We start from the raw sequence: 17693 nt of genomic DNA on the forward strand, positions 1-17693 counted from the left end.
GGAAACCTTGGAATGTCCCACCAACACTGAAAACACTTCTCAGGAAGGGGCTGACACCTCAATGGGCGGCACCTGCACCTCCTGCTGTCATGTTTGTACTTTTGGGACCACTAGCCACTAGATGGCGTCACTGTTGGAGGCCATTGGGCTGCAGGCCCGTGTGTGCAACCCAAGTATAAAAGGCCAGCCATTTTGTATATTAGTCACTTTGGGCCTTAATAAAGCAGAGCCAAGGTTATACCTCTTGGAGTTAAACAATACTCAGTCTAACAGTTATTGTGCACACAACACTTGGCGACGAGGCAACAAGAAACTTTACATGCAAAATGAGCACAATCGGATTGTTGGAGCAATTTGTGGAAGGAGAAGATTGGGCAGAGTTTGTGAGCCGTTTGAGCCAGTTCTTCGTGGCCAATAAAATGGAGAATGTCAGCGACGCAGATCGGCGCTGGGCGCTGTTCCTCACAGTTTGCGGTCTGGTAAAGAATCTACTCCGGCCTGTGAGTCCACCAGAGAAGATGTATGAAGAATTGTGTACACTGGTACAGGACCACCTTAAGCCAGATGAAGGCATCATCATCTAGAGATACAGATTTTGCCCCAGGAATGGTTCACACACACCCAGTGGGAGCAGACCCACTGCAGGGACAGCGGTCAATGGGCAGCACAGCCACCACCACTGGCAACCTGCCCCAGACCAGCCCTACCTGCCCCTGGCCATCAGGGCCAGCACCGGGAGCAAGAGGCCAGTGCCCTCCAGCTTTCCCGGTGGAACCTGGGATGACCAGACTTCTACCACCAATGGAGGACAAGGAGCCCACACCACCCTGTGACCCTGCCCACCACTAAACGCCACTACCTACCCTTTCAACAATGTATGTACCTTACCCATAACAACATGTACTTGCTCCACCACCGACAGTGACACCCACATGGTCAATGTATGGGCGGGAGGGGGGGGAATGGATGAGTGCAGCCATGAACACAGGGATCACACCCGGCACCCACACAACCCTCACCACAACCCTCCACCGTCCACCACATATCACCTCCCCATGTCATGGCTATAAGGACTTGGGAAAGGCTTAGGGTGTAGTGTTTTTTTTTTTGAAATTCGTAGCCAATCGTTCCAATTCTTTGTCAAATCACAAACGCCAGAGGTCACCTTGCACACGCCAAGGATCACTCTGCGCCAATGCTCTTAGCCAAAAGGCCTAGAGCCACTGCACCGTTCCTGGAAGTACTGCAATACCAGGTTCGTGCCATGGAGGTGGATGGGTCAAGCCACCCCACCCACCTCCTGTTTCCAAAAAGCAAGCATATACCTTCCTGATCCAGGGAGAACCACCCGGAGGTCATGGTGGCTACTCCCCTGTCAGGTCAGTTACGCATGATCTTAGCCAAAAGGCCGAGAAGCGAGTAGTGTTGTTATGTATGTATGTTAATGTATGTACTTTAACACGAGATCACTGAATGTACCTTCACCCTGTATACACTATACCTGTACACCAGAGGGTGCTGCGGCTGGAGACCTAAGGGTCACCTGTACACTGCAGGTAACCCAGTATAAAAGGGAGTTCACCTCTTGGTGTCCTCGCTCTAGGAGCTGCAATAAAGGACTAAGGTCACTACAGTTCAAGTACTACACCCTTACCTCGTGGAGTCATTATTAGAGTGCTTGCATACACTAGTGTCTTTCTGCTGGGTGGGACATACAGATGGTCACATTTACAAATGCAATTCCATTGAATAAATGAAAATATTACTTACACGAACTACTTGACCAAGGTCCTGCCATTTCTTTTTGCACTGGCCTCCAGACCTCGTGACGGTCGCCATTACACAGTTATCTTCTGCAACTTGTTTCCAGCGTTTCTTCATTTCCTTGGGTGGAACTTTTATGTGACCTCTGCTGGTGTCCAGCTCTTGCCATCTGGTCTCAATCACAGTAACCAGTGCCTGCACTTCACCCTGTAAGAAACTCTTGGTCCTTGAGCCACGTTGCACATTGTATTGCAGCTCCGATTTTTACAATGAGAATTAAAGTTCTCACACACATAACGAGCTCTTTAAAAATGGCCGACTGCAGACAGGGAGCTGTACTGGGCATTCTCGCCCATAGCAATCACGTCAAAAACATCCTGTTTTAGTTTGTGCATGCGCAGAAGAGGCGGTGGTGTTGTTTTTTCGGTGCAGGCATTAGGCTCCTCCCCCGAGGTTACAGGACAGGCTGCGCGGCACCAATTTCAAAAAATAGAACGGGGAAACTTGGCACATTTTTTTTGGAGTAGTTGCGGCCTAGAAAAACGGGCGTAACTCTGGCAATACGCCAAAAAAGGGCATTGGGGAAAACTGAGCCCATAATTCCATTTGCCATGTTCTTGCCCACTCACTTAGCCTGACTATATCGCCTTGAAGTCTCCTTGCAGGCTCCTCACAACTTACATTCCCACCGAGCTCTGTATCATCAGCAAACTTGGATATATTACATTTGGTCCCCTCATCCAAATCATTGATATAGATTGTGAATAGCTGGGGCCCCATGCTAGTACATTATCGCAATGCCAGAGCATTAATTTTGTTTAGTAACCTCTTGTGTGGCACCTTATTGAATGTCTTCTGAAAATCCAAATACACCACATCCACTGGTTCCCCCTTATTTATTCTGCTTGTTACATCTTCAAAACTCCAACAGATTTGTTAACGCTGAACTTGAGGGTCACAAGACTGGCCGACATCTGTGCACAGGGCGAGAGTTAAAGGAAAGTTCGCCAGCGCCCCACGGCACCATCTTAAATGGTTCACCGACTCTCGGGTAGGCCCCACTGCCTGCTCCCTCGGGGGGTCCGGGCTGCCATTGTGCAGCCCCCGCACTCCCCTTCTAGGGTCACACACTGCCCCGGGGTCACAGCAGAGGCTGTTAGAGGCCGCACAGAGTGAGCAGCGGCCTGACTCTTTCAGCGAAGTGGGAGGGGCGTGGGAGCGCGTCGGCACGATGCGAAGCATCCGCGTAGCACTGCAAAACCCGCCCCGTTAGCGCTGCTGGGCCCGCCCCTAACGGAAGTGGTGCACGCGAGATCGCACGATGCCCAATTCAGCGTTGGGGGCGTGACTTCTACGCCGGGCACAGGAAGTCCCGCCCCCAGCAGGTCAGTGCACCCAATCAGGGCACGGGGAAATTTTGCCCCCGGCGTATTTGGATTTTCAAAAAGCATTGGATAAGCTGCCACACAAGCGGTTATTACACAACATTAGGGTTTATGTGATTGGGGTACTATTTTAACATGGATTGAGGATTAGTTAATAGACAGAAAACAGAGAGAAGGAATAAACGGGTCATTTTCGGGTTGGCGGGCTGTAACTAGTGGGGTGCCACAAGGGTCAGTGCTTGGGGCCCCAACTATTCACAATCTATATCAATGATTTGGATGAAGAGACTGAGTGTAACATATCCCAGTCTACTGATGATACAAGGCTCGGCGGGAATGTAAGTTGTGGGGAGGACACAGGGAGGCTGCAGAGAGATATAGACAGGTTGACTGAGTGGGCAAGGACTTGGCAAATGGAATACAATATGAAGTGTGAAGTTATCCACTTTGGTCGGGAAAACAAAAAAGCAGAATATTTGTTGAATGGTGAGAGATTGGGAAATGTTGGTGTTCAGAGGGACCTGGGTGTCCTTGTACACCAATCACTGAACGTTAACAGGCAGGTACAGCAAGTGATTAAAGCAAATGGTATGTTAGCTTTTGTTACAAAGGGATTTGAGTATAAGAGTAAAGACGTCTTATTACAATTACACAGGGCCTTGGTGAGACCACACCTGGAGTATTGTGTACAGTTTTGGTCTCCTTACCTAAGGAAGGATATACTTGCCATAGAGGGAGTGGAGCGAAGGTTCACCAGACTGATTCCTGGGATGGGGGCATTGTCCTATGAGGAGAGATTGAGTAGACTGGGCCGATACTCTCTGGAGTTTAGAAGAATGAGGTGATCTTATTGAAACATACCAGATTCTGAGGGGGATTGACAGGGTAGATGGTGAGAGGTTGTTTTCCCCGGGCTGGGGAGTCCAGAACCAGGGAGCACAGGGCCCAAATACCACATGCACTATGTTGGCGCAGTTGTAGAGGGATGTCCGATTTTTTTAGTGGCCAATGGCGCTAAAAAAAAGTTGCAAGATTTTCCGGCATAACCTTTTATTTTGGAGCGGTGCAGATGTCCTTAGGCTCTGCGGGTGGAGCTTCAGGTCTGCGGCGAAAAACAGGTTGCCAGGGTAACAAGGGACACACTGAAGGGCTGAGGCACAAATAAAGCATTTCCCCGTTGTAACATAGATCACTGCGTGAGACTTGGGGCAATAGATGGAAAACGCAATATAGCAAACAATATGAAATTCCTTTATTCCTTTTCAGCATTTAGAGATGTTTCTCACCTCTACCACTGTGATCCCGGGCCTAAAGAAACACCCCCCCTCCCACTCCCTCCTCCCCACCACACCGGCCCGCACCTATCCCAGGCCGAAAGGCCCCTTCCCCCCAGTGCCATGTCTTCAGCTCCGCTGAAACAATGGTGTCTTCGCTGTGCCGATTTCCTTCAGTGTAGGGAAGGTTTATCAGAACGGTGCAGTGCGCCATGCTAGAACAAGATCACACTCGGCCAAACTTGCTTCGATGGTCAGAAACATTGACCCGGCAGGTTCCGCCCCCAGTGACGTACAACAATCGGGAGCTAAAAATATCGAAAGGATAAGGGGTCGGCCATTTAGGACTAAGATGAGGAGGAATTTCTTCACTCGGAGGGTGGTGAATCTCCGGAATTCTCTGCCCCAGAGGGCTGTGGAGGCTGAATCATTGAGTTTATTTAAGACAGAAGTCGATAGATTTTTGTAAACTAAGGGAATTAAGGGATATGGGGATCGGGCGGGAAAGTGGAGTTGAGGTCGAAGATCAGCCATGATCTCATTGAATGGCGGAGCAGGCTCGAGGGGCCGAATGGCCGACTCCTGCTCCTAATTCTTACGTGCTTATGCTGTGTCCTGATTCACAGTCCTCCCTCAGCCAGAGAAGGAGAATTTGCTGATGTTTTGTGCGATGTGGTGTATTGCTGTTTACATAAATCACAACTGTAACTCAGAGTAACTCAGTGTTTGAAGAGCTGTGAGATATGATAAGGTCCTCCATAAATACTCGCCTGTGCTTCAAGATATGAGATCCTATATTAATGGCAGGTCTACTTGTCCCTGCTGTAGATTCCCTGAGATATGGCTGTAATTTCTTTTCAGACTAAAGGTGAACAGTAATCCTCAAATATAGTTTGCGGATTTGAAGTGAAGCTTTTATTGAAAACCTGCAGCGGTTGCTTTATTGCCTGCAAGTGGCTCGGTGCCTGAGATACACTCTGTCAACATTAGAATGTCACCCCAGCACACTCTCATACTCACACTCACATCCTACATCAAGGGTGAATGATGGCTGATACTGAGCCTGCAAAAACCTGGGCTTAGCTTTGTCCCGGTGTCCTATGTTCTTATTCAATAAGGTGCCACAAAAGAGGTGACTAAAATAAAATAGGGCCCATGGGATTGGGGGTAATATACTAGCATGGATTGAGGATTGGTTAACAGGCAGAAAACAGAGAGTAGCAATAAACGGATAATTTTCAGGTTGGCGGGGCTGTAACTAGTGGGGTATCGCAAGGATCGGTGCTGGGGCCCAGCTATTCACAATCTATATCAATGATTTGGATGAGGGGACCACATGTAATTTATCCAAGTTTGCTGATGATACAAAGCTCGGTGGGAATATAAGCTGTGAGGAGGATGCAAAGAGGCTTCAAGCTAAGAGATTCAGAAATGTTGGTGTTCAGAAGGACCTGGATGTCTTCATATATGAATCATAAGAACATAAAGCATAAGAATTAGGAGCAGGACATAGGTCATTCGACCCCTGTGATCATGGCTGGTCTACTTCAACTCCACTTTCCTGCACTATCTCCATAATCCCTTGGTTCCATTAATATCCAAAAATCTATCGATCTCCGTCTTGAATATACTCAAAGACTGAACAAGAATTCCAAAGATTTATCACTGAGTGAAGAAATCATGAGCCCTCATTTTGTTTAATAACCTCTTGTGTGGCACCTTATCGAATCCCTTCTGAAAATCCAAATACACCACATCCACTGGTTCCCCCTTATCTATTCTACTAGTTACAACCTCAAAGAACTCTAACAGATTTGTCAAACACGATTTCCCTTTCAGAAATCCGTGTTGACTCTGCCCAATTCTATTATTATTTTCAAAGTGCCCTGTTACCACTTCCTTAATAATAGATTCTAGCATTTTCCCTACGACTGATGTTAGTCTGACTGGTCTGTAGTTCCCTGTTTTCTCGCTCCTTCCTTTCTCACAGTCTCAGGATACAGGGTAGGAAATTTAGGACTGAGATGAGGAGAAATGTTTTCACTCAGAGGGTGGTGAACCTGTGGAATTCTCTACCACAGAAGGCTGTGGAGGCCAAGTCACTGAATATATTTAAGAAAGAGATAGACAGATTTCTAGACAAAAGGGGTATGGGGAAAAAGCAGAATATGGTGTTGAGATAGAAGATCAGCCATGATCATATTGAATGGCGGTGCAGGTTTGAAGGGCCGAATGACCTACTACTGCTCCTATTTTCTATGTTTCTATGCTTCTTAAATAACGGGGTTACATTTTCTGCCTTCCAATTTGTGGGAACCTTTCTCGAATCTATGGAATTCTGGAAGATGACAACCAATGCATCCACTATCTCTATAGCCACTTATTTCAAAACCCTAGGCTGTAGGCCATTGGCTCAGGGGATTTATCGGCTTTCAGTCCCATTAATTTCTCCAGTACTATCGTTTTACTAAAATTAGTTTCTTTCAGTTCCTCATTCTCACTAGACCCTTGGTTCTCCACTATTTCAGGGAGGTTTTTCGTGTGTTCTTCCGTGAAGACAGACACAAATTACTTGTTTAATTTCTCTGTCATTTCCTTATTCCCCATTATAATTTCTCTTGTCTCAGCCTGTAAGGGATCCACATTTACTTTCGCTAATCTTTTCCTTTTTACATACCTATAGAAGCTTTTACCGTCTGTTTTTATGTCTCTCGCTAGTTTACTCTCATATTCTATTTTCCCTTTTTTTTAATCAATTTCTTGGTCCTCCTTTGCTGAATTCTAAAATCCTCCCAATGCTCAGCCTTACTGCCAATTTTGGCAACATCATAAACCTCTTCCTCTCACTGAAAGTTAACATTCAGGTACAGCAAGCAATTAAGAAAGCAAATTATATGAAGTACAAGAGGATTTGAGTATAAGAGTAAAGAGTTCTTACTGCAATTATATCGGGCCCTGGTGAGACCACACCTGGAGTATTGTGTACAGTGTCGGTCTCCTTACCTAAGGAAGGATATACTTGCCATAGAGGGAGTGTAATGAAGGTTCACCAGACTGATTCCTGGGATGGGGGGATTGTCCAATGAGGAGAGATTGAGTAGACGAGGCCTATATTCTCTAGAGTTTAGAAGAATGAGAGGTGACCTCATTGAAACATACAAAATTCTTACAGGGATTGACAGGGTGGATACAGGGAGGGTGTTTCCCCCGGGCTGGGGAGTCTAGAACCAGGGGTCACAGTCTCAGGATAAGGGCTCGGCCATTTAGGACTGAGATGAGGAGGAATTTCTTCACTCAGAGGGTGGTGAATCTTTGGAATTCTCTGCCCCAGAGAGATGTGGAGGCTCAGTCATTGAGTATATTTGAGACAGAGGTCGATCGATTTTTGGATATTAAGGGAATCTAGTTGATATGATGATAGTGCAGGAAAGTGGAGTTGAGGTCGAAGATCAGCCATGATCTTATTGAATGGCGGAGCAGGCTCGAGGGGCCGAATGGCCGACTCCTGTGTTCTTTTCACCCCTCCCCCTCAAAAAACCCCTTCTAACCTCTGTAACGTTTTTTTTTTAATTCAATTCTGGGGATGTGGGCATCGCTGGCAATGCCGGCAATTATTGCCAGTCTCTAATTATCCCGAGAACGAGGTGGTGAGCTGTATTTCAGAGGGCAGTTAATATTCAGCCGCATTGTGGGTCTACAGTCACATAAGGCCAGCAGATTTCCTTCATTAAGGATATTAGTGAACCAGATGGGTTTTTAACGACAATCCATTTGTTTCATGGTCACCGTTACTGATACTAACTTTTTATTGCCGATTTATTTAATTAATAAGAACATAAGAACATAAGAAATAGGAGCAGGAGTAAGCCATACAGCCCCTCGAGCCTGCTCCGCCATTTAATACGATCATGGCTGATCTGATCATGGACTCAGCTCCACTTCCCCGCCCACTCCCATAACCCCTTATCCCCTTATCATTTAAGAAATTGTCTATCTCTGTCTTAAATTTATTCACAGCTTCCACAGCTCTCTGAGGAAGCAAATTCCACAGATTTACAACCCTCTGAGAGAAGAAATTCCTCCTCATCACAGTTTTAAATGGGCGGCCCCTTATTCTAAGATTATGCCCTCTAGTTCTAGTGTCCCCCATCAGTGGAAACATCCTCTCTGCATCCACTTTGTCAAGTCCCCTCATAATCTTATACATTTCGATAAGATCACCTCTCATTCTTCTGAATTCCAATGAGTAGAGGCCTCCTCACAGATTGCTTTTCCTCCCATCTTTGTATCATCAGCAAACTTGGCAACGTTACACTCGGTCCCTTCTTCCAAGTCGTTAATATAGATTGTAAATAGTTGGGGTCCCAACACTGATCCCTGCGGCACCCCACCAGTTACTGATTGCAAACCTGAGAATGAAACATTTATCCCGACTCTCTGTTTTCTGTTAGTTAGCCAATCCTCTATCCATGCTAATATATTACCCCTAACCCCGTGAACTTTTATCTTGTGCAGTAACCTTTTATGTGGCACCTTGTCAAATGCCTTCTGGAAGTCCAAATACACCACATCCACTGGTTCCCCTTTATCCACCCTGTTCATTACATCCTCAAAGAATTCCAGCAAATTTGTCAAACATGACTTCCCCTTCATAAATCCATGCTGACTCTGCCTGACCGAATTTTGCTTTTCCAAATGTCCTGCTACTGCTTCTTTAATAATGGACTCCAACATTTTCCCAACCACAGATGTTAGGCTAACTGGTCTATAGTTTCCTGCTTTTTGTCTGCCTTCTTTTTTAAATAGGGGCGTTACATTTGCAGTTTTGCAATCTGCTGGGACCTCCCCAGAATCCAGGGAATTTTGGTAAATTACAACCAATGCATCCACTATCCCTGCCGCTACTTTCTTAAGACCCTAGGATGCAAGCCATCAGATCCAGGGGCTTTATCTGCCTTTAGTCCCATTATCTTACTGAGTACCACCTCCTTAGTGATTGTGATTGTGTTAAGTTCCTCCCCCCTCTATAGCCCTTTGACTACCCACTGTCGGAATATTGTTAGTGTCCTCTACCGTAAAGACTGATACAAAATATTTGTTCAGAGTTTCTGCCATCTCCATGTTCCCTATTACTAATTCCCCGGTCTCGTCCTCGAAGGGACCAACATTTACTTTCGCCACTTTTTCCTTTTTATATACCTGTAGAAACTCTTGCTATCTGTTTTTATATTTTGTGCTAGTTTACTTTCATAATCTATCTTCCCTTTCTTAATAATTTTTTAGTCATTCTTTGCTGGCTTTTAAAAGCTTCCCAATCTTCTGTCCTCCCACTAGTTTTGGCCACTTTGTATGCCCTTGTTTTTAATTGGATACCGTCCTTTATTTCTTCAGTTAGCCGCGGATGGCTATCTTTTCTCTTACACCCTTTCCTCCTCACTGGAATATATTTTACTTGAGAGTTGTGAAATATCTCCTTAAATGTACACCACTGTTCATCAACCGTCTTACACTTTAATCTATTTTCCCAGTCCACTTTACCCAACTCTGCCCTCATACCTTCATAGTCTCCTTTATTTAAGCTTAGTACGCTGGTTTGAGATCCAACTTTCTCACCCTCCATCTGAATTTCAAACTCAACCATGCTATGATCACTCATTCCGAGGGGATCTTTTACTAGGAGATTGTTTATTAATCCTGTCTCATTACACAGGACCAGATCTAAGACAGCCTGTCCCCTGGTTAGTTCCATTACATACTGCTGAAGGAACTCATCCCTTACGCTCTCTATGAGCTCTTCCTCAAGGCTACCCTGAACAATTTGATTTGTCCAATCAATATGGAGATTAAAATTACCCATGATTATTGCTGTTCCCGTTTTACAAGCCCCCACTATTTCCTGGTTTATACTCCGACCAACAGAGTTGCTACTGTTAGGGGGCCTATAGACTACGCCCACCAGTGACTTTTTCCCTTATTTCCACCCAAACTGTTTCAACACCCTGATTATTTGAGCCAATATCATTTCTTACTATTGCAGTGATTCCATCCTTTATCGACAGAGCTACCCCACCTCCTTTTCCTTTCTGTCTGTCCTTCCGGATTGTCAAACATCCCTGAATATTTAGTTCCCAGTCCTGGTCACCTTGCAACCACGTCTCTGTAATAGCTATCAGATCATTCCCATTTGTATCTATTTGTGCCATCAACTCATCTATTTTGTTACAAGTGCTACATGCATTTAGACAAAGTGCCTTTAAGTTTGTTTTTTTACCATTTTTTCCTGCTTGTTTCCTCTCTCCTTCAAACTCACTTTCTTTATTTTTGTTTTCTAATTCCAGCATTACTCCCCTCCTTACGGAATCTATTTTCAGGTTCCCATCCCCCTGCCAAGCTCGTTTAAACCCTCCCCAACAGCATTCACAAACCCCCCCCGCGAGGATATTGTTCCCGGCTCTGTTGAGGTGCAACCCATCCGGTTTGTACAGGTCCCACCTCCCCCAGAATTACATGAATATAAATTCCCCAGCTGCGGTGATGGGATTTGATCTCACGTCTCTGGATCATCAGTCCAGGACTCTGGATTACTGGTCCCGTAACATAACCACTGTGCCACCATACCCGCTTTAAACCCTCGCTCAGGGCTGTAAAAGGTTGACTGGGCTGATGTGAATCCTACAATCTGTTCCGGGGCTGGTGTTCAGCATTGTTTTCTCAATTCTCTTCGATCACAAACTGCGAAGCTGGAACCGAATTTATTGAGGGATATTATTTTCAAAGCACAAACCAATATATTGGAGAATTTTAGCTATGAGGAAAGATTGGATAGGCTGGGGTTGTTTTCTTTGGAACAGAGGAGGCTGAGGGGAGACCGTATTGAGGTGTATAAAATTATGAGGGGCCTGGATAGAGTGGATAGGAAGGACCTGTTTCCCTTGGCAGAGGGGTCAACAACCAGGGGGCCTAGATTTAAAGTAATTGGGGGGAGGTTTAGAGGGGACATGAGGGGAACTTTCTTCACCCAGAGGGTGGTGGGGGTCTGGAACTCACTGCCTGAAAGGGTGGTAGAGGCAGAAACCCTCACCACATTTAAACAGTACCTGGATGTGCATTTTGTTGTGTAAGGAGAAAGAGTCAGACTGAACACTGTCAGCTCAAAGGAAAGTGTGACCTTGGTCTTTTATTGCAGGTCTCTGGAGTGCCTCTCCAACCTGTGAGGCCTCCTTAAGTACAGATGCTCCCAAGGGATTGTGGGAACCCTTGGGACTCCAGTGGATGAGCCCTCTGGTGGCTGTACAGAGTAAATACAAGTCCACATATATAACACACCTGAAGTGCCGTAACCTACAGGGCTACGGACCGAGAGCTGGAAAGTGGGATTAGGCTGGGTAGCTCTTTGTTGGCCGGCACGGACACGATGGGCCGAATGGCCTCCTTCTGTGCTGTAAATTTCTATGGGACCGAACTTGGTGAAATAATACTTTGTTCTCATGTTTTTCCTACCAGAGTGGATAACTTCACATTTATCCACGTTATGCTGCATCTGCCATGTGTTTGCCCACTCACTCAACCTATCTAAATCGCCTTGCAGCATCTTTGCATCCTCCTCATAACTCACAATCCCACCTAGTTTTGTGTCATCAGCAAACTTGGAAATATTACATTTGGTTCCCTCATCCAAATCATTTATATATATATTGTGAATAGCTGGGGTCCCAGCACTGATCCCTGTGGTACCCCACTAGTCACTGCCCGCCACCCCGAAAAAGACCCGTTTATTCCTACTCTCTGTTTCCTGTCAGTTAACCAATTTTCAATCCATGCCAATACATTACCCACAATCCTATGTGCTTTAATTTTGCACACTAACCTCTTATGTGGGACTTTATCAAAGGCCTACTGATAATCCAAATACACTCCATCCACTGGTTCTCCCTTATCTATTCTATCAGTTACATCCTTAAAAACTCCAGTAGGTTTGTCAAACATGATTTTCCTTTCATAAATCCTTGTTGACTTTATTTAATCCCGTTGATATTATCTAAGTGTGCCGTTATCACATCCTTTATAATAGACTCCAGCAATTTCCCTACTACTGATGTTAGACTAACCGGTCTGCAGTTCCCTGTTTTCTCTCTCCCTCCTTTTTTAAATAGTGGGGTTACATTTGCCCACCCTCCAATCTGCAGGAACTGTTCCATAATCTGTAGAATTTTGGAAGATGACAACCATGCATCCACTATTTCCATGGCTACCTCTTTTAGTACTCTGGGATCCAGATCATCAGGCCCTGGGGATTTATCTGCCTTCAGTCCCATTAGTTTCTCCAGCATGATTTTCTTATTAATAATAATTTCCTTTAACTCCTCCTGCTCACTAGATCCTTGGTTCCCCAGCATTTCTGGAACGTTATTTGTGTCCTCTTCTGTGAAGACAGAACCGAAGTATTTATTTAATTGTTCTGCCATTTCCTTGTTCTCCATTACAAATTCTCCCGTTTCTGTCTGTAATGGACCTACATTTGTCTTCACTAATCTTTTTCTTTTTACATACTTGTAGAAACCTGGAGGGTGTTGCACGGGGCAATAAGTTTTTAGGTCGATTCACGGACTCCCAGGCCGCCTGCATTTTCTGGAGGGGTCCGTGTTCCACGTGTATGTCGGGTGTGTGAGGTTGCAGCTCCTGTCCCAATATTTGAAGGGGCTGCTCCTCAAATTCTGGTTGCACTTCAGTCCCACGCTCCCGATCTTTGGGCACCCTGTGCGGAGGGGAGCGGGTAGGTCCGAGGGCCTCCTCGTAGGACTGCTCCTGGGCATGGCCAAGGGGGCCATCAGCCGGTCCAGGCAGCGGGCGGTCGAGGGGGTCGTTCAGCCCGACTGCCTGCCTCTCTTCCGCGGTTACATCCGAACCAGGGTGTCCCTGGAGATGGAGCACGCGGTGTCCACCGGTACGCTCACGGCCTTCCGCGAGAGGTGGGCGCCGGAGGGACTGGAGTGCACCATCACAACAGGAAATAGAATTTTAATTTATCTAAGTTCCCTGTAAAGTTTTATTTGTAAATTTGTGGGTTCTAGTGCCCTTACCAAAAGTGGACACTTGGCTTTAAGGTCTATTCAAATAGTTGCAGAGATGTCACAGTGGGAGTGGCTTAGCCAGTCACGTGATGTTCACAAGACTCAATAAAACCCCAGCCAGTTGGGTTCAGGGGATCCACGATGGGGCAGGTGGTTGTGAGCCTGGTGGATGAACTGGTAATGTGTAGTGTGATTGTTAAACCTTTGCTAATCAACCAACTAGTTCTTAATAGCAATGTGTTGCGATGAATTTTTAAGCAATGAACCCATGAAGCAAAAACATACAGCGGCAGTGCTCCGATCAATCCCCGAGGCTGATCCAGGTCTCCTGTTGGGGGAGTGGGGTGGCGGAGAGGGGGTTGAGGCAGAGATTGCACTGGACGATGCAGAGAGAATCCCAGCAGAGATTCAGACCCTAAAACTCTGTCACCTTGGGGAGTGCAGCAATGATGTGATGGGCAGGATGTGAGTGAAGAAGGGGGTTGTACCAGCTGCAGGAAGCTGTAATCACCCAGAGGTAAGTGGGCACGAGAGCTTAGTGGAAACAGCAGAACACGGGATCTGGAAACAGCCTACTCTACAGGCCCAGTTCCATCTGATTGTGGAACCTGAGCCCCGGGAATTGGGACATAGAATCATAGAAACATAGAAAATGGGTGCAGGAGTAGGCTATTCGGCCCTTCGAGTCTGCACCGCCATTCGATATGATTGTGGCTGATCATGCAACTCTTTCATCTCTGTCCATTATTGAGCTGACTTCTCAGAAACACAACCGGACTCTCACTGGACTGAGGCCTGAGCCTCATTCGGTTCAGCTACGGGAGCTGGACCCTTTCCCCGTGTCAGCCGCAGATCAGTGGGTCACACCTTTGCCTGAGTCAGAAGGTCGTGGGTTCAAGTTCCAATACAGGGACTCGAGCACATGAATCTAGGCTGGCAGTCCAGGGCAGTATTGAGGGAGTGCCGCACTGTCGGAGGGGCAATATTGAGGGAGTGCTGCACTGTCAGAGGGGCAGTACTGAGGGAGTGCCGCACTGTCAGAGGGGCAGTACTGAGGGAGTGCCGCACTGTCGGAGGGGCAGTACTGAGGGAGTTCTGCACTGTCGGAGGGGCAGTACTGAGGGAGTGCTGCACCGTCAGAGGGGCAGTACTGAGGGAGTGCCGCACCGTCAGAGGGGCAGTACTGAGGGAGTGCTGCACCTTTGGAGGGGCAGTACTGAGGGAAATCTCCCCACTGGCTGGAGTCATACCTAGCACAAAGGAAGATGGTTGTGGTGGTTGGAGGACAATCAGCCCCAGGACATCGCTGCAGGAGTTCCTCAGGGCAGTGTCCTAGGCCCAACCATCTTCAGCTGCTCCATCAATGACCTTCCCTCCATCATAAGGTCAGAAGTGGGGATGTTCGCTGATGACTGCACAGTGTTCAGTTCCATTCACAACTCCTCAGATAATGGAACAGTCCATGCCGCATACAGCAAGACCTGGACAACATTCAGGCTTGGGCTGATAAGTGGCAAGTAACATTCACACCACACAAGTGGCAGGCAATGACCATCTCCAACAAGTGAGAGTCTAACCACCGCCCCTTGACATTCAACGGCATTACCATCACCGAATCCCCCACCATCAACATCCTGGGGGTCACCATTGACCAGAGACTTAACTGGACCCGCCACATAAATACTGTGACTACAAGAGCGGGTCAGAGGCTGGGTATTCTGTGGAGAGTGTCTCACCTCCTGACTCCCCAAAGCCTTCCCACCATCTACAAGACACAAGTCAGGAGTGTGATGGAACACTCCCCACTTGCCTGGATGGTGCAGCTCCAACAACACTCAAGAAGCTCGACACCATCCAGGACAAAGCAGCCACTTGATTGGCCCCCCATCCACCACCTCCAACATTCACTCCCTCCACCACCGGCGCCCCCTGGCTGCAGTGTGTACCATCTACAAGATGCACTGCAGCAACTCGCCAAGGCTTCTTCGGCAGCACCTCTCAAACCCACGACCTCTACCACCTAGAAGGACAAGGGCAGCAGGCGCATGGGAACACCACCACCTCCACGTTCCCCTCCCAGTCACACACCATCCTGACTGGGAAATATATCGGCCGTTCCTTCATCGTCGCTGGGTCACAATCCTGGAACTCCCTCCCTAACAGCACTGTGGGAGCACCTTCACCACACGGACTGCAGCGGTTCAAGAAGGCGACTCACCACCACCTTCTCAAGGGGCAATTAGGGATGGGCAATAAATGCCGGCCTTGCCAGCGACACCCACATCCCAGAATGAATTTATAAAAGTTATTATTGGGTGCTTTGCTGCTTGATGTGTAAATTCTGATTGTGTGTTTCTTCAAATTCACAACTTTGAAGAAATAAGAAGGTATTTGCATTGCTACATCATTTTCACAACATCACGGCCGATGAAAACTCTGATATTTTGTCGGCAAATGTGACACAGTGAGATCCCACAAACAGCAACGTGATAATCACTGGATAATCTGTTTTTTGTGATGTTGATTGAGGGGTAACGATTGGTCAGGACATCGGGGGAGTACTCTGATAGTGCCGTGGGTTCCTTTACACCCACGGAGTGGCCAGAAGGGACCTCGGTTAACGTCTCACCAAAGGCAGCACCTCCAACAGTGCGGCACTCCCTCAGCACTACCCCTCTGACAGTGCAGCGTTCCCTCAGCACTGACCCTCTGACAGTGTGGTGCTTCCTCAGGACTACCCCTCTAACTGTGCAGCACTCCCTCAGTACTGCCCCTCCAACAGTGCGGCACTCCCACAGTACTGCCCCTCCGACAGTGCGGCACTCCCTCAGTACTGCCCCTCCGACAGTGCGGCACTCCCTCAGTACTGCCCCTCCGACAGTGCGGCGTTCCCTCAGTATTGCTCCTCCGACAGTGCGGCACTCCCTCAGTACTGCCCCTCCGACAGTGCAGCACTCCCTCAGTACTGCCCCTCCGACAGTGCAGCACTCCCTCAGTATTTCCACACTGACAGTGCAGCACTCTCTCAGTACTGCCCCTCCGACAGTGCAGCACTCCCTCAGTACTGCCCCTCCGACAGTGCAGCACTCCCTCAGTATTGCCACACCGACAGTGCAGCACTCCCTCAGTACTGCCCCTCCGACAGTGCAGCACTCCCTCAGTACTGCCCCTCCGACATTGCAGCGCTCCTTCAGTATTGCTCCTCTGACAGTGCAGCACTCTCTCAGTACTGCCCCTCCGACAGTGCGGCACTCTCTCAGTACTGCCCCTCCGACAGTGCCTCCTCAATATTTGGATATTAAGGGCATCGAGGGATATGGGGGTCGGGCGGGAAAGTAGAGTTGAGGTAGAAGATCAGTCGTGATCTCATTGAATGGCGGAGCAGGCTCGAGGGGCCGAATGGCCGACTCCTGCTCCTCAGTCTTATGTAGGGGAGATGGGAAAAATAGTTTTACGCAGCGAGTTGTTGTGATCTGGAACCTGCTGTCTGAAAGGGCGATGGGAGCAGATTGAACAGTACAAGGGAATTGGATAAATACCGGGATGGGTAATATTTGCGGGGCTGTGGGGAAGGAGCGGGGCAGTGGCTGGAGCAGGATGGGCTGAATGGCCTGCTCGTGTGCTGTCACCCTGCACCATTACTGGTCAGGTACAGACACCGATGCTGCTCTAATTTGTTGGTTCGCCGATGATTGAGATCTCTGGCTGATTCCTGCCCGGATTATTCCTGGCTCGCAGTTCTTTCACTTCATGACAAATGACTCATTTCCTTCAGAATGACGCACAGTTGCAGGTTTTTTTTCTCAAATTATGTATGGCTCGAAAAGCTTGTTTTCCCTTAAATGAAAGAATCGTGCAGTGTTGACGGATGAGTCTCTGCTTGCAGTGCGTTGGTAGTCGGATCGAGGCTGCGTCTGTGGGCAGAGGACAGGACAGAAGGAAGTAACACATCCTAAAACCCCCAAACACGTGCAGTCTGCCCTCCCGTGGGCTGAGGGGCTGACCCTAATCAAACCCGATCGCCAGCCCGTTTTACACCCGCTCCCGTTTACTGTGCATTGAAGGCAGTGGGACATAGACTCAGGTGGGTGTTCCATCTGAACATTGACTCCAGACCCCACGAGGTCTCATGGCTTCAGGCCAAACATGGGCAAGGAGACTTCCTGCTGATTCCCACCTCCCACCCTCCCCCAGCTGAT

The 17693-nt window shown here is 47.7% G+C and overlaps 1 pseudogene; it reads right to left on the reverse strand.

Annotated features, from left to right (window-relative positions):
* Positions 1–1218: 1218 nt before the first annotated feature.
* Positions 1219–1420, reverse strand: LOC139263549 (U2 spliceosomal RNA; annotated as a pseudogene).
* Positions 1421–17693: the final 16273 nt, after the last annotated feature.

This window comes from Pristiophorus japonicus, chromosome 4 (genome assembly GCF_044704955.1).
Source record: "Pristiophorus japonicus isolate sPriJap1 chromosome 4, sPriJap1.hap1, whole genome shotgun sequence".
In the NCBI taxonomy this organism is placed as follows: Eukaryota; Metazoa; Chordata; class Chondrichthyes; family Pristiophoridae; genus Pristiophorus; species Pristiophorus japonicus.